At 41.1% G+C, this 22,181-nt stretch overlaps 1 protein-coding gene and 1 pseudogene across 1 annotated transcript in view; one reads left to right on the forward strand and one right to left on the reverse strand.

Annotated features, from left to right (window-relative positions):
- Positions 1–22,181, reverse strand: part of NT5C2 (5'-nucleotidase, cytosolic II) — a 141,413-nt gene that overhangs the window by 106,630 nt on the left and 12,602 nt on the right. The gene's annotated exons all lie outside the window — the stretch shown is intronic.
- Positions 3,687–4,903, forward strand: LOC113921281 (annotated as a pseudogene).

Below are 22,181 nucleotides of genomic sequence, written 5' to 3' on the forward strand. Positions count from 1 at the left end.
CGCATCTCCCAGCCTCCTGTGGAGGAGACACGCACCTTGTTAAAACTGTACACGCTGCCAGTGTGTGCTTTGCAGACTAGCCCCAGCTGGCCCGGTCTCCAGAGTGGCTGCTGCACACGTCTATGGAAGAAAACCAGAGCCGCCTTGCTAAAAGTGTGCACCCTGCCCACTACTTTCAAGAGCAAGAGAGCAGCTGACTTTCCTAACACACAGAAACAGACCCAGACAGTTAGGCAAAATGAAGAGACAGAGGAATATGTCCCAAAGGAAAGCACAGAACAAAATCACAGCAAGATACCCAAGCAAAACAGAGATGAGTAATATGCTTGGTAGAAAATTTAAAGTAATGATCATAAACATGGTAACTGGACTGGAGAGGAGGACATCAGTGAGATCCCTAACACAGAGATAAAAAAGGACTAATCAGAAATGAAGAACACAATAATTGAAATTAAAAATTAACTTGATGGAATAAATAGCAGGCTAGAGGAAGCAGCAGAATGAATTAATGACCTGGATGACAGAGTTATGGAAAGTAATCAAGCTGAACAAAAGAGAGGAAAAAAGAATTATGCAAAATGAGAATAGACTTATGGAACTCAGTGACTCCATCAAATATAATAACAGGGATCCCAGAAGAAGAAGAAGGAGAGAGAAAAGAGAACAGATAATTTATTTGAAGAAATAGTAGCTGAAAACTTCCAAATCTGGGGAAGAAAATAGATACGCAAATCTAGGAGGCACAGAGATCCCACAACAAAATCAGCCCAAGGAATTCCACACCAAGACACAAAGTAATTAAAATGGCAAAAAGTAGTGATAAAGAAAAAAAATTTTTTTTAATTTTATTTATTTATTTGACAGAGAGAGACACAGGGAGAGAGGGAACACAAGCAGGGGTCATGAGAGAGGGAGAAGCAGGCTTCCTGCTGAGCAGGGAGCCTGATGTGGGCCTCGATCCCAGGACCCCGGGATCATGACCTGAGCCAAAGGTTCATGGGGTTCAAGCCCCATGCTGGGTGTAGAGATTACATTTTTTTAAGATTTATTTATTTATTTTAGAGAGAGAGAGGGAGGGAGGGAGAGAGAGAGAGAGAGCATGGGGGTGGAGAGGCAAAGGGAAAGGGAGAGGGAGAATCCCTAAGCAGACTCCCCTCTGAGCATGGAGTCTGACATAGGGTTCAATGAGTTGGACGTTTAACCAACTGAGCCACCCAGGCACCCCTGTCCCCTTTATTATTATACAGTGTCCTTCTTTGTCTCTTGTTATAGTATTTAAAGTCTCTTTTGTCTGATTTAAGTATTGTTACCCTGGCTTTCTTTTGATATCTGTTTGAATGATAAATGTTAATACCCTTTCTTCTCTTGCTCCCTTTCATGGTTTGCTGGCTTTCTTTAGTGATATACTTAGATTCCTTTTTCTTTATTCTTTGCATATCTATTATTGGTTTTTGATTTGTGGTTACCATTGGGTTTGTATATAATATCTTCTGCATATAGCAGTCTATGCTATATGATTTGAACCTATTCTTTACTTCTCCCCATGTTTTAGGTATATGGTGTCAAATTTTACATTCTTTTTTGTGTGTGTGTGAATCCCTTGACTAGTTTTTACAGATATACTGATTTTTACAGATTTTGTGTTTCTACTTTGTATGTGTATATGTGTGTTTCCTAGTTTTCATACTCTCACTTGTGGTCTTTTTTTTTCCTCTCAGAGAGTCCCCTTTAAGATTTCTTGTAGGGGGGTGCCTGGGTGGCTCAGTTGTTAAGTGTCTGCCTTTGGCTCAGGTCATGGTCCCAGGGTCCTGGGATCAAGCCCCACATCGGGCTCCCTGCTTGGCGGGAAGCCTGCTTCTCCCTCTCAAAATCCCCCTGCTTCTCCCTCTCAAAATCCCCCTGCTTGTGTTCCTTCTCTCTCTGTGACTCTCTCTGTCAAATAAATAAATAAAATCTTAAAAAAAAAAAAAGAAGATTTCTTATAGGGCTGGTTTAGTGGTCATGAACTCTTTTAGTTTTTGTTTGTCTGAGAAACTCTGTATCTCTCCTTCTATTCTAAATGATAGCTTTGCTGAATACAGTATTCTTGGCTGCAGAGTTTTCCCTTCCAGCGCTGTGAATATATCATGCCACTTCTTCTGGACTGCAAAGTTTCTGCTGAAATATCTGCTGATAGCCTTATGAGGTTTCCCCTTGTGTGTAACTGTCTTCTTTTCTCTTGCTGCTTTTAAACTTTTTTTAAAATAAGATTTTATTTATTTATTTGACAGAGAGAGCACAGCAAGAGAGGGAACACAAGCAGGGGGAGTGGGAGAGGGAGAAGCAAGCTTCCCGCTGAGCAGGGAGCCCGATATGCAGGGCTCCATCCCAGGACCCTGGGATCATAACCTGAGCCAAAGGCAGATGCTTAATGACTGAGCCACCCAGGCGCCCCTTAAACTCTTTTTTTTTTAAAGAATTTATTTATTTATTAGAGAGAGAGAGAGAGAATGAGAGATAGAGAGCACGAGAGGGAAGAGGGTCAGAGGGAGAAGCAGACTCCCCGCTGAGCAGGGAGCCCGATGCGGGACTCGATCCCGGGACTCCAGGATCATGACCTGAGCCGAAGGCAGTTGCTTAACCAACTGAGCCACCCAGGCGCCCTTAAACTCTTTTTTTTTTTTAAAGTAATCTCTACACCCAGGGCTCCTGGGTGGTTCAGTTGGTTGAGTGTCTGACTCTTGATTTTGGCTCAGGTCGTGATATCAGGTCATGAGATCAAACCCCACTTTGGACTCCGTGCTTGGCAGCGAGTCTACTGGGGATTCTTTCCCTCTTTCTCTGCCCCTCCCCACACTTACACCCGTGCACTTTCTCTCTCTCAAAAAATAAATAAATAAAATCTTTAAAAAAATAATAATAGGGACCCCCTGGGTAGCTCAGCTGGTTAAGCGTCTGCCTTCGGTTCAGGTCATGATCTCAGGGTCCTGGGATCGAGTCCCGCATTGGGCTCCTTGCTCAGCAGGGAACCTGCTTCTCCCTGCCTGCCACTCCCCCTGCTTGTGCTCTCTCTGTCTCTCTGACAAATAAATAAATAAAATATTTTTAAAAAATAATAAAGGAGACAATCTAAGAAGAAGAGGTAACAATTGTAAATATTTATGCACCCAACATGGGAGCACCTAAATACATAAAACAGTTAACAACAAAAATAAAAGAACTAATTGGTAGTAATACCATAATAGTAGGGGACTTTAACACCCCAACTTCATCAATGGACAGATCATCCAAACAGAAAATCAACAAGGGAGAAGTGCCTTTGAATGACACACTGGACAGAAGGATTTAGCAGATATATTCAGAACACTCCTTCCTGAAACAGCAGAATACACATTTCTTTTCACATGTACATGGAATATTCTCCAGAATAGATCACATATCAGGCCACAAAACAAATATCAAGAAATTCAAAAAGATCAAAGTTACAGCATGGATCTTTTCTGACCACAATGCTATGAAACAAGAAATAAGCCACAAAAAAAATCTGGAAAGAGCACAAATAGATGGAGGTTAAATAATATGCTATTAGAGAGCTGTTCTGGACTGTTGGAGTAGGTTGATCTCCAACTTCCCGCAAATACGAATAAAAGAAACTGAAAAGTTGGAGAAGATCAAGTATATTCAGTCACTAAGCCAGAAGATCAGCAAAGTAGGAAATGCACAATTTTGAGGACGAGTTAACATGTCCCATTTGTTACAATATTTTTGAAGATCCTCATGTACTACCGTGCTCGCATACATTTTGTAGAAATTGTTTGGAAAACGTTCTTCAAGCATCTGGGAACTTTTATATATGGAGACCTTTACGAATTCCACTCAAATGCCCTAACTGCAGAAGTATTATTGAAATTGCTCCAACTGGTATTGAATCTTTACCTGTTAATTTTGCATTAAGGGCTATTATTAAAAAGTACCAGCAAGGAGACCATCCAGATGTTGTTACCTGTCCTGAACATTACAGACAACCATTAAATGTTTATTGTCTCCTAGATAAAAAACTAGTTTGTGGTCATTGCCTTACCATAGGTCAACATCATGGCCATCCCATAGATGATCTTCAAAGTGCTTATCTGAAAGAAAAGGACGTGCCTCAAAAACTGCTTGAACAGTTAACTGACACACACTGGACAGATCTTACTCGTCTTATTGAAAAGCTAGAAGAACAGAAATCTCATTCAGAAAAAATGGTCCAAAGTGATAAGGAAGTTGTTCTACAGTATTTTAAGGAGCTTAGTGATACATTAGAACAGAAAAAAAAAGTTTTCCTAGCTGCTCTCTGTGATGTTAGCAATCTGATTAATCAGGAATATACTCCACAAATTTTAAGAATGAAAGAAATAAGAGAGCAGCAACTTGAATTAATGACACTGACATCATCTTTACAGGAAGAGTCTCCACTTAAATTTCTTGAAAAAGTTGATGATATCCGCTAACACGTGCAGATTTTGAAACAAAGACCACTTCCTGAGGTTCAACCTGTTGAAATTTATCCTTGAGTAAGCCAGATATTGAAAGAAAATTGGAGCAGAACAGAAATTGGACAAATTAAGAAACTTCTCATTCCTGAAATGAAAATTTCTTCAAAGAGGATGCCATGTTCCTGGCCTGATAAAGATGAAAAAGAAGTTGAATTTTTTAAGATTTTAAGCATTGTTATACTTACTTTAATTTCAGTGATACTGATGTTGATCCTCTTTTTTAACCAACACAAAATAACCTTTTTAAATGAAATCACTTCAGTATGTTTTTCTGAAGTCTCTCTGTTTATCAAAGTTTATCTAACAATCTCCATGATTTAAAGAATATGCTATGCCACACTTTACATTTACTGAAGGAATTCATGTGGAAAATAGTTTCTCGTTGAAAATTCAAATCTGAACTGTTTAAATAGGCATTCTGTACAGCAGACTAAACCATTGCTAAAAGGAGAAATAAGGTAGGATGGATAAACAAAATAGCCAACTGAACTATCAGAGTTACAACAAATATATAGAAATATGTTAAACCATCCATGCTTCTTAGATGATGGAAGTATGTCAAAGTTAGAGATGATACATAAGGTGTCTAAACCAGAGTGTCTAGTTCACTTGATTTAATACACCATTTACTTTATCGCTGTGGCATTGAAACATTCCTGTACCAATACTATCTTTTAGCATTTTTTTTTTTTGTCTTTTAGCATTCTATTACTGCAGTGGTTAGTGTTGCAGTTCTTTATGTATAGTTTTTAGATTAAAAGATGGCAAAATCCTGAGAGTTATAGGCCTTTATTTGGATGTGGCTTGAAAGCCTTTGGCCAAATAAGGATGGTGAGTAGAGGTTTTAAATTCAAGTAGCAAAGTCTAAAAGTGATAAGGGATTGATTACATTAAGGATATTTTTGATCAAACATACCTGATGCATTTATACATTTTAAGATAGATTTAAGAGCCCTAAAATGTTTATCAACATTCATTCCTGACAAAGCTATTGCTTTTGGAAATATTTTGTTAGGGAACAAACAGTGACCTTTTCAAATAATGGTCTTTTTTTTTAAAGATTTTTTATTTATTTATTTGAGAGAGAGAATGAGAGATAGAGAGCACGAGAGGGAAGAGGGTCAGAGGGAGAAGCCGACTCCCCGCTGAGCAGGGAGCCTGATGCAGGACTCGATCCTGGGACTCCAGGATCATGACCTGAGCCGAAGGCAGTCGCTTAACCAACTGAGCCACCCAGGTGCCCTCAAATAATGGTCTTATTTTATTCTGTGGTTTGTGTAAGTTTGACTTTTTGGTTAGTGCTTTTAGTTTTGCCAGTCAAATCGGTTCTTCGATTAAAAATTCAAAACATTTTACCAGCATAAAAAAATATAATATGCTATTAAACAGTGAAGGATGACCACTCTCACCACTTTTATTCAGCATTGTACTAGAAGTCCTAATCACAGCAGTCAGACAACAAAAAGAAATAAAAGGCACCCAGTTGGTAAGGAAGAAGTAAAACTTCCACTATTTGCAAATGACGTGATACTATATATAGAAAACCAGAAGGACTCCACCAAAAACCTACTAGAACTGATAAATGACCTTTAGTAAGGTCATTGGATACAAAACCAATGCACAGAAATCTGCTGCATTGTTTTTTTAAGATTTTATTTTTTTTTAAATATTTATTTATTTATTTTGAGAGAATGAGAATGAGAGAGAGAGAGAGAGTACATGAGAGGGGGGAGGGTTAGAGGGAGAAGCAGGCTCCTCGCTGAGCAGGGAGCCCGATGCGGGACTCAATCCCGGGACTCCAGGATCATGACCTGAGCCAAAGGCAGTCACTTAACCAACTAAGCCACCCAGGCGCCCAAGATTTTATTTTTTTAAGCAATCTCTACATCCAATATGGGACTCAAACTCACAATCCCAACTCCACCAACTGAGCCAGCCAGGCACCCTGAAATCTGTTGCATTTCTATACACTAATGATGAAGCAGCAGAAAGAGAAAGTAAGAAAACAATCCCATTTACAATTGCACCCAAAATAATAAAATACCTAGGAATAAATTTAACAAAGAGATGAAAGACCTGTACTCTGAAAATTATAAAACATTAATGAAAGAAATTGAAGATGACACAAAGAAATGGAAAGATGTTCCCTGCTCATGGATTGGAAGAACAATATTGCTAAAATGTCCATGATACATTGCTGGAGTGGAGGCGTGTGGGAGGGATGGGGTGGCTGGTGACGGATATTGGGGAGGGTATATGTGCTGTGGCTAGTACTGTGTATTGTGTAAGACTGATGAATCACAGACCTGTACCCCTGAAACAAATAGTACATTATATGTTAATAAAAATAAAATAAAATACCCATACTACAGATTTAATGCAATCTACAGATTTAGTGCAATCCCTATCAAATACCAACAGCATTTTTCACAGAACTAGAACAAATCCTAAAATTTGTATGGAACCACAAAAGACCCCGAACAGCCAAAGCAATCTTGAAAAAAGGAAAACAAAATTGGAGGTATCACAATCACAGATTTTAAGCTATATTACAAAGCAGTACTAATCAAAACAGTATGGTCCTGGCACAAAAATAGACACATAGATCAATGGAACAGAATAGAAAACCTAGAAATAAACCCACAATTATATGGTCAATTAATCTTTGACAAAGGAGGAAAGAATATGCAATGGGAAAAAGTCTTCAACAAATGGTGTCAGAAAACTGGACAGCTACATTCAAAAGAATGGAACTGGACTACTTTCTTAGACCATAAATTCAAAGTGGATTAAAGACCTAAATGTGTACAGTGCCTGGCTGACTCAGTTGGTAGGAAATGCGACTTTTGATCTCAGGGCTGTGAGTTTGAGCCCCACACTGGGCATAGAGCTTACTTAAAAAAAAAAACAAACACCTAACTATGAGACCTAAAACCATAAAAAAATCCTAGAAGGGAAGACAGGCAGTAATGTTTCTGACATTGGCTGTAGTAACATTTTTCTAGATAGGTCTTCTGAGGCAAGGGAAATGAAAGCAAAAAGAAACTTTGGAACTACATCAAAATAAAAAGTTTCTGCACAGTGAAAAAAATAACCAACAAAACTAAAAGACAACCCACTGAATGGGAGAAAATATTTGCAAATGATGTTCGATAAAGGGTTAGTATCTAAAATATATAAAGAACTGATATAACTCAACACCCAAAAAACAAATAATCCAATTAAAAAATGGGCAAAAGACATGAGCAGACATTTCTCCAAAGAAGACAAACAGATGGCCAATAGACACATGAAAAGATTCTCAACATCACTCATCATCAGGGAAATGCAAATCAAAACTACGAGGTATAACCTCACATGTGTCAGAATGGCTAAAATAAAAAACACAAGAAGCAACAGGTATTGGCAAGGATGTGGAGAAAAAGGATCCTTCATGCACTGTTGGAGGCAAAGCAAACTGGTGCAGTCAGTGTGAAAAACAGTATGGAGCTTCCTCAAAGAGTTAAAAATAGAACTACCCTACAATCCAGCAATTGCACTACTGGGTATTTACCCAAAGAATACAAAAACACTAGTTCAAAGGGATACATGCACCCTGATGTTTACAGCATTCTTTACAATAGCTAAATTAGGGAAGCAGCCCAAGTGTCCATCCATGACTGGATAAAGAAGATGTGGTGTATATATACACAATGGAGTATTATTCAATCATAATAAAGAATGAAATCTTGCCATTTGCTATGACATGGGCAGAGCTACAGAGATTATGCTAAGCAAAGTAAGTCAGTCAAAAAAAGACAAATACCATATGATTTCACTCATATATGGAATTTAAGAAACAAAACAAATGAGCAAAGGAAAAAACAAAAGACAGAGAGGGACACTTTGGTGGCTCAGTCAGTTAAGTGGCTGACTCTTGATTTTGGCTCAGGTCATGATCTCAGGGTCCTAGGATTGAGCCGCACAGCGGGCTCCCCACTCAGCAGGAAGTCTGCTTCAGGATTTTCTACCTCTGCCCCTCTTCCCACCTATCTCTAAAATAAATAAATAAATCTTTAAAACAAAACAAAACAAAAGACATAAAGACAAACCAAGAAACAGACCCTTAAGTATAGAGAGCAAACTGATGGTTACCAGAGAGGAGCTGGGTGGGGGGATGGGTAAAACAGGTGATGGGGATTAAGAGTACATTTATCATGATGAACACTGAGTAATGTATAGAATTGTTGAATCAAGGCACCTGGAGGCTCAGTGTTTTAAGTGTCTGACTCTTGGTTTCGGCTCAGGTCATGATCTTAGGGTCGTGAGATTGAGCCCAATGTGGGGCTCCGCACCCAGCATGGAATCTGCTTGAGATTCTCTCCCTCTCCCTCTGCTTCTCTCTCTGCTCACAAGCTCTCTCTCTAAAAATAAATAAATAAATAGAATTGTTAAATCGTTATATTGTACACCTGACACTAATATAACTAGAATTAAAAATAAAAAACAATAAAAAAAGTCTGTGCATCAAGGTACACTATTAAAGAGTAAAAGGACAACCCATGAAATGGGAGAAAATATTTGCAAATCATATATCTGATAAGACATTACTATTCAGAATATAAAGAACTCCTAAAACTCCACAACCAAAAAAACAAACAACCCAATTCAAAAATGGGTAAAGGACTTGGATATCTCTCCAAAGAAGATAAAGAAATGGCTGATAAGTACATGAAGAGATGTTTAATTACTCATTAGGGAAATGCAAATCAAAAGCACAAGAAATATCACCTCACTGCCAGTAGGATGGCTATAATTAAAATAAAAACAGAACAAAATGAAAAAACAGAAAACAAGTGTTGGAAAGGACTAGAAATACTGGAACCCTTGTGTATTGCTAAAAGGAATGTAAAATGTTGCAGATGCTGTGGAAAATGGCAATTCCTCAAAAAATTAAAAATAGAATTATATGATCCAGCAATTCCACTTCTGGGTATGTCCCCAAAAGAACTGAAAGCAGAGTCTTGAAGACGTATCTACACACTCATGTTCATAGCCACATTATTCATAATAGTCGAAAGGTAAAAGTAACCCGAGAGACAGATGAGTGCATCAACAAAATGTGGTATATATACACAGGGGAATATTATTCAGCCTTAAAAAGGAAGGAAATTCTGCCACATGCTACAATATGGATGAACATTGAACCTTATTATGCTAAGCAGAACAGTCACAAAAAGACAAACACTCTATGACTCCACTTATATGATGTACCTAGAGTATTCAAGTTCATAGGGACAGAGAGTAGAATGGTGGTTGCCAGGAGCTGGGGGAGGAGGAATGGAAAGTTATTATTTAATGGGTATGGAGTTCCGGTTTGGGAAGATGAAAATGTTCTAGAGATGGACGGTGGTGATGACTGTACAACAATGTGAATATACTTGATGCCACTGAACTATACAGGTTAAACTGGTAAAATTTATGTGCATTTTATCACAATAAAAATACTATTGGAAGAAAAATAATTGGCAATAGATTAGAGGGTGAAAGACTCAATGAGGAGAGCAGTTAAATAGCTACTATCTAGGAGCAAAGACCCAAGAAGAACCTGATAACATATGACAGTGGCAGGGGTGATATAGGGGACAAATGCTAAAGATTTTTAGGTGAGTAGCTGGATGGGATGTGAAGAACAAGGAGCCAAAGGCTACTCCCGAAGTCCTCACCTGAGGGACTGATGACCAGTGGTATCCATCATCAAACTAGGACCACAGTTTGGGGGTGGGGTGGGGAGTAGACAGGTTTCTGAGAAGGTGGTGGATTCAGTTTTGGACAAGTTGAGTTTGAAGTGCCTGGGGAATATCCAGAAAAGAATTCATGGGAATCAGATAGACAAACTGATCTCAAAAGATTGGATTTTTTTTTAAAGTATGGTAATGACAATACTGTGGTTATTTTTTTAAGTTTCTATCTTTATTTATAGAGTATGGGGGCAAATGGGACAGGGTTGGCCATAGGTTGATGTCTGTTGGGGCTGGGTCATGGGTAGATGGAGATTTATTATGCAATTCCAATTTAGGGGCTGTTCAAAATCACCATAATAAAAAGTTTACAAAACAATAATAAAGTCAAATATAAACCCATGGGGGGGTAGAGATGAAGATATTATTTTGTTATTAGCAATAAGAATACAAAGTACTACCATTTAGAGAGCCTCTACTCCATGGCAGGCACTTTGCTGGGCCCTTCATGTGCATGAGTTGTATTTTTCATGGCAACTCTTATTTTTCTAAAGGCTCAGATATATCAGATGTCTTGCATAACAAGTGGTAAGCTTTAGATTATATGAGCTATATCAGAGGGAGCAAAAAAAAAAGAAGATAATTACACCTGAAACTAATGTAACACTGTGTGTCAACTATACTTCAATTAAAAAGACCCCCAAAAACCCACAGGCTAAATTAGGGGCTAATTAAGAAAAAGTATAGACTATTGACAGTTGAGAATGGGAAGAGGACACCATAAAGGAAATAGCAGGTAGAATGCTTTGCAAACCAAGGAAGAACAGAGATTCAAGAAGAACATAGTGGCTCATACGGTCAAATGCCACACAAAGTGCAAGCAAAACAGCAACTGAAGCCCCTCCTTGGGTTTTGCAATTAGGAGGTTGCTGTGGTCCTGGGAAAAACCACTGGAGTGGTAGGGACAAAAATGGGGTTGGGCGTCAGTGGGTAGCAAGTAGGGCCTACTCTTTGACAAGATATGCTGTGAAGGTAACTTGAAAGACTGGCGTGATACTGTGATACATAAGATATATGTATTTGGTCTTTGTCCCCTTTCTGGCACAGAGGTCTTAAAACCCCTGGAATAAGTGTCCTTTGTTATGTTAATGAGGTGACTTTTGGACCGCACTTAACTGCGGGCTGGTTGCCAGGGGAACCAACCTTGTGATATTCAGGGTGGAACTTTCAGTCCCACCCCACTGACCCCTGAGGTAGAGAAGGGGGCTGCAGGTTGAATCAATCACCAACAGACGGTGATGAATCAATTGTGCCTACATACTCAAGCCTTCATAAAAACCCAAAAGGATGGGGTTCAGAGAGCTTCCAGGTTAGCGAACATGTCAAGGGGAACATGGGGACACCCTCAAAGAGGGCAGAGAAGCTCCTCACTCCCTTTCTCCACGCCTTGCCCTATGCCTCTCTTCCATCTGGTTGTTCCTAAGTTATACCCTTTTATAATAAACTGGTAATCTAGCAAGTTAAACCTTTCTCTGAATTCTGTACGCCGCTTTAGCAAATTAATCAAACCGGAGGAAGGAGGGGATTTGTGGGAACCTCTGATCTATAGCCAGCCAGTCAGAAGCACAGGTAGCAACCTGGACTGGTGAATCTCATCTGAAGCTGGGGGGTGGGGGGAGTCAGTCTTGTGAGGCTGAGCCCTTAACCTATGGCATCTGATGCTGTCTCTGCATAGACCCCATCAGAATTGAGTTGAAATGTAGGACACCCGCTGGTGTCCATGAATTGCTTGGTGGAGTGAGGAAACCCCCTCCCCTTGGATTGGTCCCAGAATCTGAACAGTCTAGTAGCTAGAAGTAGACAGCCATAAAGGCGAAAGAAGCCTGACTCTGTGTGTGTGTGTGTGTGTGTAGTGTGTGTGTGTGTGTAGTGTGTGTAGTGTGTGTGTGTGTGTGTGTGTGTGTGTGTGTGTGTGTGTGTGTGTGTGTGTGTGTGTGTGTGTGTGTGTGTGTGTGTGTGTGTGTGTGTGTGTGTGTGTGTGTGTGTGTAGTGGGGAAGAGCCAGAGGAGAGACTGAGGGTGGAGGAAAGGGAGGCAGTGCTGACGGTGCAGATGGTGCTGAGGAGAAGGGGGGCGCCACTTTGTCGAAGGGGGAGAAGTAGGGAGGTCGCTCATGGGCTGGGGCTGGGAACAGAGACCCAGGGAACCATGATATCAGCCAGAGACCAGGTGAGCTGGGAGTGGGGCAGATGAGGAAACTGATGGCAATGAATTCTGGCAAGAGACCTGTATGTGAGCATTTCTGAGCTGGATCAGTCCTGACAATGTCCAGGGTGTGCCTCACTGAGGCGGCAGTTGTGACACTGGAGTTAAAAGGTCAAGAATTATGAGATGGATTATCCTCAGGAAGAGATCTGAGATGGAAAAAAAGCCTGGTGGGTTCTATTCTCAAAGAGATCAGGAGAACGCAATTCCTCAGCTTGACACGGAATCACACGTAAGGATTTAAAAAAATAATTCCAAGACCTAAGTTATGGCTAATCTAACTACCTCTTGCCAAAATGTAAATTGATAGCTTCGACCAGGGTAGACTGAACATTTAGGCCCAGTAACAGACTGAAACTGTGAAGCAGGAATCTACATGACAAATCCCGGCTCTGTCAGCTACAAAATGGGTTAAATCTACCTTTCTTTTTTTTTTTTTTTAAGAATGTTTATTTATTTATTTGACAGAGCACAGGCAGATGGAGTAACAGGTAGAGGGAGAGGGAGAAGCAGGCTCCCTACTGAGCAAGAAGCCAGATGTGGGGCTCCATCCCAGGACTCCGGGATCATGACCTGAGCCTAAGGCAGTCACCTAATTAACTGAGCCACCCAGGTGCCCCTAAATCTACCTTTCTGAATTAGGCTAAGGCCTGGTCTCCAACTACTCATTCATTCATTCATTCATTCATTCATTCATGCACGCATGCATGCATTCAACAAACATGACTTCTTTCTGCCAGGTACTTTGGCTAAGCCCTGGGAATGCAAAAATGAGTCATCGGTGATCTTTATGGAGCTTACAAACAAGTACAGGCCCCAACCTGACCCAATACGAAAATTCTAGAGCAGAGGCAGGTAGAAAGTGCAGGGGGATTATGTAAACACAAAAAAAGGAACCTAGATTTGGGGGGAAGCAGCACAGAAGAGCTGATATATGAGATGAACCTTAAAGAAGGAGCAATGTACCAGGCTAGGAAGTATAGGAAGGACATTCTAAGAAGAGGAACAGCAGGAGAAAGGGCACTGACGGCCTAAAGAGTCAGGAAGCTAATCTGGTTTGGCAGAGCAATAGTTCTGCACAGGGCAGTCTGCACAAGAATCAGCCTCAGTGTAATTAAAATGCAGCTTCCCAGGCTCCAAGAGCAACTCATTTGGTGGTCCTAGGAATGTGAATTTTATTTTTATCTTTTTAAAGATTTTATTTATTTGTTTGAGAGAGAGATAGACAGAGATAGTGAGAGAGAGCATGAGCTGGGAGGAGAAGGAGAAGCAGGCTTCCTGCTGAGCAGGGAGCCCGATGCGGGGCTCGATCCCAGGACCCCGGGATCATGACCTGAGCCAAAGGCAGACGCTTAACGACTGAGCCACCCAGACGCCCCAGAATGTGAATTTTAAAACAAGTATCCTCAGTAATTCTGAAGAAGGTGGTCCATAGATCGCACTGAGAAACCCTGGGCTAGAGTATAAAGTGCATGGTGGGAGGAAGGAGAAGGGCTGGGGATGAGGCAGAGATTTTGGTCAGGACCACACTGTGCTAAAGGAGTTTGGACCTCAACTTTATAGGCAGTGGGAGTGCCCTGGTGCCATCTATTTTAGAAAGCCCAACCTTGAGGCAGTGCTGACAAGAACCTGGAGAGAAGGAGGGTCGCTACATCCAGGCAAGACATGAGGGGTTTCTTCATGGGAACGTGCATTATTCAGAGATCAAACCACAACCAGGACCCTGATACTATGGCCCACTCATTAGCAGCGGGCTGCCAGGACATCCTCAGGCTCCTAGGGGACAAAAGTCACCCCTGAGCAGAGAGCAGTAACAGCCGCGGTGGCCCACATAGCTGCGCACGGGCCTACACCGAATCCAGGCTGGGGACGCTCCCTGCAGTGCTGAGGCTTGTGCTGAGTCATCTCTCACAGGAACGAGCTTCTCAGAGCCCCTGGGATCTTGCTTCACAAGCTGCTGCTTGGCTTCCCTGTGGTTTCCAGGCCAAGCGAGGAGAAAAAATAAATATTAACCAAAGATACTTCTAGGGCTGGGTGCCCAGGACCCCTCCCCCTGCCTCCCTCCTCTTATTCTTTGCTCTGGAAGCTAGGATAAGTGGCTGATTGCCTAGTTTCATAATCCTCTTGGCCACTCTGCAGCAAAAGAGGAAAGGTGAGCAGCTATTGGGACAGATCTAAGGCTGGAAGGGACGTGATGGCAGACAACCTGTTTCCCTGGGAGGGGTCCCTGGCTGGCTGACGGGAAGCTCCCTTCACCGCCCAGGCCTGGCTCCTGGAAAGGCTCTCACCATACCACACGGCTTCTCGGGGTAACTTCCTGGTTGACTGGCACCAAGGGGTGACCTGACACAAAACTACTCCCTTTCTTGAGCTTCAGCTTCTTCTATAAAATGATGGAGTTGGACTCAAAGAACTTTAGCCAGTCCTATCGTTCCCTGAGCTGAGCTGACCAGGCTGAATATCCTCTGTTTCTTGACTTCTCCCTCCAACACCCCAGGAGGTCCAGGAGCTGCTTCAGGGACTCTTAAGAAGAACCCATCCATTTAATTTATTACTTTCTGAGCGCTTGTTTGCTCATCACAACAACCCTATGACATAGGTACTATTATCTTTACTTCACAAATGAAAAAACTGAGGCTCAGAGAGATTAAGTAACTTGACCAAGAACATTCAGCTGGTAAAGCTGCAGAGTCCCTCTCAGCTCCAGGTCAGTCAGCTCCAGAGACCGCGGTCCTCCCAGTACATTGCACTTCATAGTGCAGGTCAACCAGGGGTCAATCAGGTGCAGATCACAGCCTAGACTGTAGTTGCTGGGGCTGGGGAGTGGGCAGTGAGGACAGACCAAAGGACGAAACGACTTGTTAGGTTTTTGTCTTTTTTAAAGATTTTATTTATTTATTTGACAGAGAGAGAGAGAGAGAGCATAAGCAGGGGGCACTGCAGAGAGAGAGAGGGAGAAGTAGGTTCCTTGCTGGGCAGGGAGCCTGATGCAGGGCTCGATCCCAGGATCCTGGGATCATGACCTGAGCTGAAGGTAGACGCTTAACCGACTGAGCCACCCAGATGCCCCCAAACGACTTGTTAAATGGGAATAATAATAGTACCTACCTCAACGGGTAGTTGTGAGAATTCAATTAGATAATTTAAAAATTCATAAATGCTTTAAAAACAGCTACGAATAGGGGCGCCTGGGTGGCTCAGTCAGTTAAGCGTCTGCCTCAGCTCAGATTGTGATCTCAGGGTCCTAGGATGGAGCCCCACATCAGGCTCCCGGCTCAGCAGGGAGTCTGCTTCTCCCTCTCCCTCTGCCTCTCCCCCTGCTTGTGTGTTTTCTCTCTCTCTGTCAAATAAATAAATAAAATCTTTTAAAAAAATTAATTAAATAAATTAAAACTTACTATTGCTATTAATAAATGTTATATAGTAGTTGCCATTTTTATTTGGTTTGGGGGGGTTTTAGGTTTTTTTCCTTTTATATCCCTTTATTAAACTCCTGGTTTCTCTTGGTTTAGATAATTTAACATTGTCTTGGTTCTTTTGTTGTTTGTTTTTTGTTTTTTTGTTAGTAGTGGCCATTTTTAAAGATTTTATTTATTTGTTTTAGAGAGGGAGAGTGAGCCAGAGCAGGGCTGGGAGTGGGGGTGGGGGCAGAGGAAGAGGGAGAAAGAGAGAGAATACGAAGCAGACTCCACGCTAAGCCCAGAGCCCCATGTGGGGCTCGATCTCACAACCCTGAGATCATGACCTGAGCTGAAACCAAGGATTTGATGCTTAACTGACTGAGCCACCCAGGGGCCCCAGAAGTTGCCATTTTTAAATTGTGTAACATATACATAAAATTTACCATTTTAATCACTTTTAAGTGTACAGCTCAGTGACATTAAGCATATTCACACTGTTGTGCAACCATCACCACCAACCATCTCCAGAACTTTTTCATCTTCTCAAACTTAAATTCTGCCATCATCTTTTAATAACTACTCACATATCCCTTACACTAAATATTTTTATGTTCCTATCTCCTTAACTATGGGATGGAGATTACAACCCTGGGTTCAAATTCAGATTCCCTCACTCTCTATTTGAACTTGAATAATTCACGTAAATCTCTAAACACCAGTTCCTCCCTGCAGATGAGACAAAGACATGGAGACCACACAGTGTTGTGGTTAGTATCAGGAGAGATCATTGAGGGAAAAGTATGTTGCAACCTCCATGCAAAGCGCTCCACGAACATATGGTCTTTAGATTGGTGGATAGATTACTTTTAAGCTCCTTGCTCAGCTCCTGGCACAAAATAGGAACTCAGAATAAGTTCTAAAGGAACCAGGGAAGTTCTGAGTTGTTGGGTCATACTGTCCCCTGGTGGTATCCAAGAAAGGTGCAGCATCTCTGGCCTCACCGGTACTCTTAGGGCTGACTGGGTAAGATCAGGGGCAGACTGGGAACTCGAGGGAAACCCAAGGTTCCATGCCCAAGGGGCTTTTCCGTCTCACCTAAACACACACATTATCCCCAGACATTCCCCCTGTTCCACTCTCCATTCCAAAAGGGCTGGTCTCCTTTCCATACTCCTTTCTCTTACCACTTTTGCTCATGCTGTTACACTTCCCCACTGGTGGCTCATCCAAACCCTAAATCTGCAGACCCACTTAAATATTGCCTCCTCCAGAAGGCCTCCCTGGAGCCCTCTCCCCCAATCCTTTTTTGTTTTGTTTTTTAAGAGGGGAGGCGGGGAGAGAGAGAGAGAGGAGGGCCAGAGAGAGAATCTTAACAGGCTCCACACCCAGCACTGAGCCCCACACAGGGCTGGCATCTCACAACTCTAAGATCATGACCTGAGCCAAAAATCAAGAGTCTGGGCTTAAGGGACCGAGCCACCCAAGAGCCGCTCCCCCAATCCTATTTTTAAACCTCTAAGGAACTCATAGCCTGTACTTGATTATATGCCAGTGTAGTTCTCTCCAAACTTCGGTTCCTTGATAAAACTTCCTGGTTTTCTTAATGTTTCCCATGGTCTTCAGAGCATGAACTGAAGAGATGAACAGGGTCCTTAAAAGCTATACATTTCTGAGAGTCTAGGTACATGCTTAGATATATGGGCCGGGTACAGCACTGGGTACTTTTACAAACATGCTTTTAATCTTCATGATAATTGTGATGCAACTCTACTGCAAATTACATATTTTAATTTGTAGAGGATAAAACTGAGATATAATCAAATGCAGTGTATGATCCAAAAACAAAAAACAAAAACAGCCAAAAAGACAATTGGGAAATTTGAATATGATATATGTTACATAGAGCATTAAAGGGGTGCTTGGGTGGCAGAGTCAGTTAAGCATCCAACTCTTGGTTCCAGCTCAGGTCCTGATCTCAGGGTCATGAGATCGAGCCCCATGTAGGGCTCTATGCTCAGCATGGAGTCGGCTTCAGACTCCCTCTCCCTCTGCCCCTCCCCACTGTGTGTGAGCATGTACATGCTCTTTCTCTCTCTCTCAAATAAATAAATCTTTTTAAAAAAAGTAAAAATTTTGATGGGGTGCCTGGCTGGCTCAGTCATGAAAGCATGTGACTCTTGATCTCAGGGTCATGAGTTTGAGCCCCATGTTGAATGTAGAGATTACTAAAAAAAAATAAAATAAACAAAAAAAGTAAAATTTGTGAATAATTTTAAAAAATTTGAAGACTATATCAACACAAAAAATATAGATAAAAGTTAAATTTTTAAGAAGTAGAATACAGAATTATAACAAAAAATTGGGAGGAAAAAATAAACCTTTGTTCTTTTCACATGCCCAGATAGAAGCTCTGAGACTTATTTCTCTATCACAAGAGCCTTAATTCTTTCTTTTTTTTTTTTAACAAAAGCCTTAATTCTGAGAGAATCTCTGAAGGAATTGCTACAAGCTACCTATTACTTTGAACCTATTTTTATAAGAGACAGAATATATCCCTCTAAATGAGGAAACAGAAAAAAAATCTTTTGAATTAGGTCCTGACACTGCCTGCATGTCCAGGAAACATTTTTTATTTTTTTTAAAGATATTATTTATTTATTTGACACAGAGAGAGAGACAGCTAGAGAGGGAACACAAGCAGGGGGAGCAGGAGAAGGAGAAGCAGACTTCCCGCCAAGCAGGGAGCCCGACGCAGGGCTCGATCCCAGGACCCCGAGATCATGACCTGAGCCGAAGGCAGAAGCCCAACGACTGAGCCACCCAGGTGCCCCTCCAGGAAACATTTTAAAGCACCAAGTCAGTCATTAATCACAAGCTCCTAGAGCAGGAATAATCTATCCTAATCAATTTCTTAAAAATGAATTTACTTGAGCAATGATGGATTAGTAAATATCCATGACAGAACACTCAGCATTTGTCCACCTGAGGGGACTGAGAAGCAGCAACAAGAATGGAAAGGCTGGGAAGCAAACGGTCTCAAATGATGAGAAAATCACCTATCTGTGATGAGCAGGAAGGGGGTGTGGTCCCCTTTTACAGAATACTAAGACACAGGGGTGGGGTGGTGGTGCCGGGACAGCCTTCTCTGAAGGATTAGGGCCCTTCTATTCACTTTAGGATTCCTGTTTTCCACTATCCCAGTCCTTCTCTCCAAAGAAACAGGGAAAGAAATACAGGTTTTTCCCACTATCCAAAAGTAGAGCTTCCTTATGAAACCTTTTAAAATGGTGTAAAGTGAAGAAGCAATTACCATTAATTTATATGGAAAATTTTTTTAGAGTTCTCAGACCCAAAAAATAACCTCTCTTAGGCTTTTCTGATACCTTAGGACACATCTTGCCAACGATGCACAAAATGAATTGTGATAAAGCACAGATGCTCACCGACAACGTGATGCTGAGATGCTGTGTGGTTCCCTGGGAAGGAGTTTGGCTGTGCGACCCCTGCTGCTCAGAATGGGCACTGTCTCTCTAAGGGCTCACTGCAAAACAAACCCTGAACATTATTTTCACTTCTCGCCTTTTTATTGTAAAAGCTAAAATTCTCTTTGGATTTCTTCTGGTTAGGGAAAACAGGTATTAATGTAGGTCTTTCATAAAAGCAACGTGGTAATAATGCAAACTTTGGAAAAGTAGGGGATACCTGTAATGAATGACAAGCAATGAAGCAACTGTTTCTCAGAAGCCCAGCTTTAAGTGATATGACTAACATGACCAGAAACAACCAGAACCGCTAGCGTAGGGGACAAATATGGTCACATCTCTTCTACTTTTCAAAAGAAAATCAGCTTGATCACCTAATATGCCAGATTAGCAGAGAGCTCAATATCTGTTTCTCCCAAGTTGTCCAACATCCCCAGTTTTACTCAAACGAAAGAAGCCAGTATTATTTCTGGGTACTTTAAGGACAGAGAACTGAAAACACATTTCCATTCACCAGAAAACCTGTTTCGGGAATTGCCGCCTCTCTCACTGCCACATGAGGAGCTGATGAAAATCCTCCATGCATGGCTGGAAACATCCTGCCCCTCCCTGCAGGAGCTTGCTGCTCTGGATCTCTGTGCTGCTCTGAGCTGGACCTCCCAGCTCTGAACTGGACTCTGAACTGGGCAAGAAGAGGAGATAAGGACACAGACATGCACAGAGGAAAGACCATGTGAAAACACAGGGGAGATGGTAACCACCTACAAGCAAAGGAGAGAGGCTTCAGAAGAAATCAATTCTGCCAACACCTTGATCTTCGTCATTTAACCTCCAAAACTGTGAGAAAATTAATTTCTGTCATGGAAGTCATCCAGTCTACAGTATTATGGGAACCCTAGCAAATTAATATAGGGTCAACTTCATTCTTTTGCATGCATCTATCCACTTGTTCCAAAATCATCTGTTGAAAAGACTATTCTTTCCCCATTGAATGCTCTTGGAACCCTTGTCAAAAATCAAGTCACCTAAAATGTACAGGATTATTTCTGTACTCTTAATTCTATCCTATTGATTTATAGGTCTATGCTTATGCCAGCACTGTTTTGATTAGCATAATTTTTTAGTTATGTTTTGAAATCAAAAACTGTGAGTCTTCCAACTTTGTTCTTTTTCAGGATTGGTTTGGCTATTCAGAGTACCTTGCAATTCCATATGAATTTTAGAATTAGTTTGCCCATGTCCAGCTGCAAAAAAAGCTGCTGAGATTTTGATAAGTATTGCACTAAGTCTATAGATCAATTTGGGGAGTACTGCCATCATAATAATATTAAGTCTTCCGATATATGAACATGGGACATACTTCCATTTATTTAGATCTTTAATTTCTTTCAATGATGTTTTGTAGTTTTCAGTGTATAAGTCTTGAATTTGTTTTGTTAAAATTATTTCTAAGTATTCTTTTTTTAAAAGATTTTATTTATTTGAGAGAGAGAGAATGAGAGATAGAGAGCATGAGAGGGAAGAGGGTCAGAGGGAGAAGCAGACTCCCTGCTGAGCAGGGAGCCCGATGCGGGACTCGATCTCGGGACTCCAGGATCATGACCTGAGCCGAAGGTAGTCGCTTAACCAACTGAGCCACCCAGGCACCCTCTAAGTATTTATTCTTTTTAATGCTATTATAAGTGGAATTTTTATTTTACTTATTTTTAAAATTTTTATTTTAAGTAGGCTCCATGCCCAATGTGGGGCTTGAACTCACTACCCTGAGATCAAGAGTCACACGCTCTACTGACTGTGCAAGCAAGGTACCCCATAAGTGGAATTTTTAAGTTTTAATTTTCAGATTGTTCATTACTAGTTTATAGAAGTATAGTTGATTTGGGTACACTGATCTTGTATCCTGCAACCTTGGTGAATTTGTTTGACATGAATAGGTTTTTGTGGATTCTTTAGGATTTTCTCTATATAAAATCATGTCATCTGTGAGTAGGAATAGTTTACTTCTTTCTTTCTAATCTGAAGGCTTTTTGACTTCCTTTTGTTGCTTAATTCTTTGGCTAGAACTTCCAATACAATGTTAGATAGATACGGAAAAAGTGGCTATCTTTGCCCTGTTCCTGATCTTAGGAAGAAAGTTTTCCATCTTTCACCATTAGGATGTTAACTACGGATTTTTTGTACACGCTTTTTATCAGGTTGAGAAAGTTCCTTTCTTTTATTAAAAAAAGATTTTTTTTTTTAAGTAGGCTCCACACCCAGTGTGGAACCCAACACGGGGCTTGAACTCATGACCCTGAGATCAAGACCTGAGCTGAAATCAAGAGTCACATGCTTAACCAACTGAGCCACCCAGGTGCCCTGAGAAAGTTCCTTTCTATTTCTAGTTTGTTGGGTGTTTTTATCATAAAAGGGTGTTGGATTTTGTTGAAAAATTTTTCTGCATTGATGGAAATGAAACCATGTGTATTTTCATCCTCTGTTCTATTAATATGGTGTGTTGTATTGATTTTCATATGCTGAGCCACCATTGCATTGCTGGGGTAAATCTCACTTAGTCATGAGGTATAATCCTCTTATTGTACTTGCTTGAATCAATTTGCTAGTATTTCATTAAGGACTTTTGCACCTGTATTCATGCAAATGAATAAATAAATAAAATGAATAAATATAATGAGTTAAGAAGTGTTCTCGTGGGGCACCTGGGTGGCTCAGTTGGTTGAGTGTCTGCTTTCGGCTCAGGTCATGATCCCGGGGTCCTGGAATCCAGCTCCGTATTGGGCTCTCTGCTCAATGGGGA

Source organism: Zalophus californianus, chromosome 15 (genome assembly GCF_009762305.2).
Source record: "Zalophus californianus isolate mZalCal1 chromosome 15, mZalCal1.pri.v2, whole genome shotgun sequence".
Taxonomy (NCBI): domain Eukaryota; kingdom Metazoa; phylum Chordata; class Mammalia; order Carnivora; family Otariidae; genus Zalophus; species Zalophus californianus.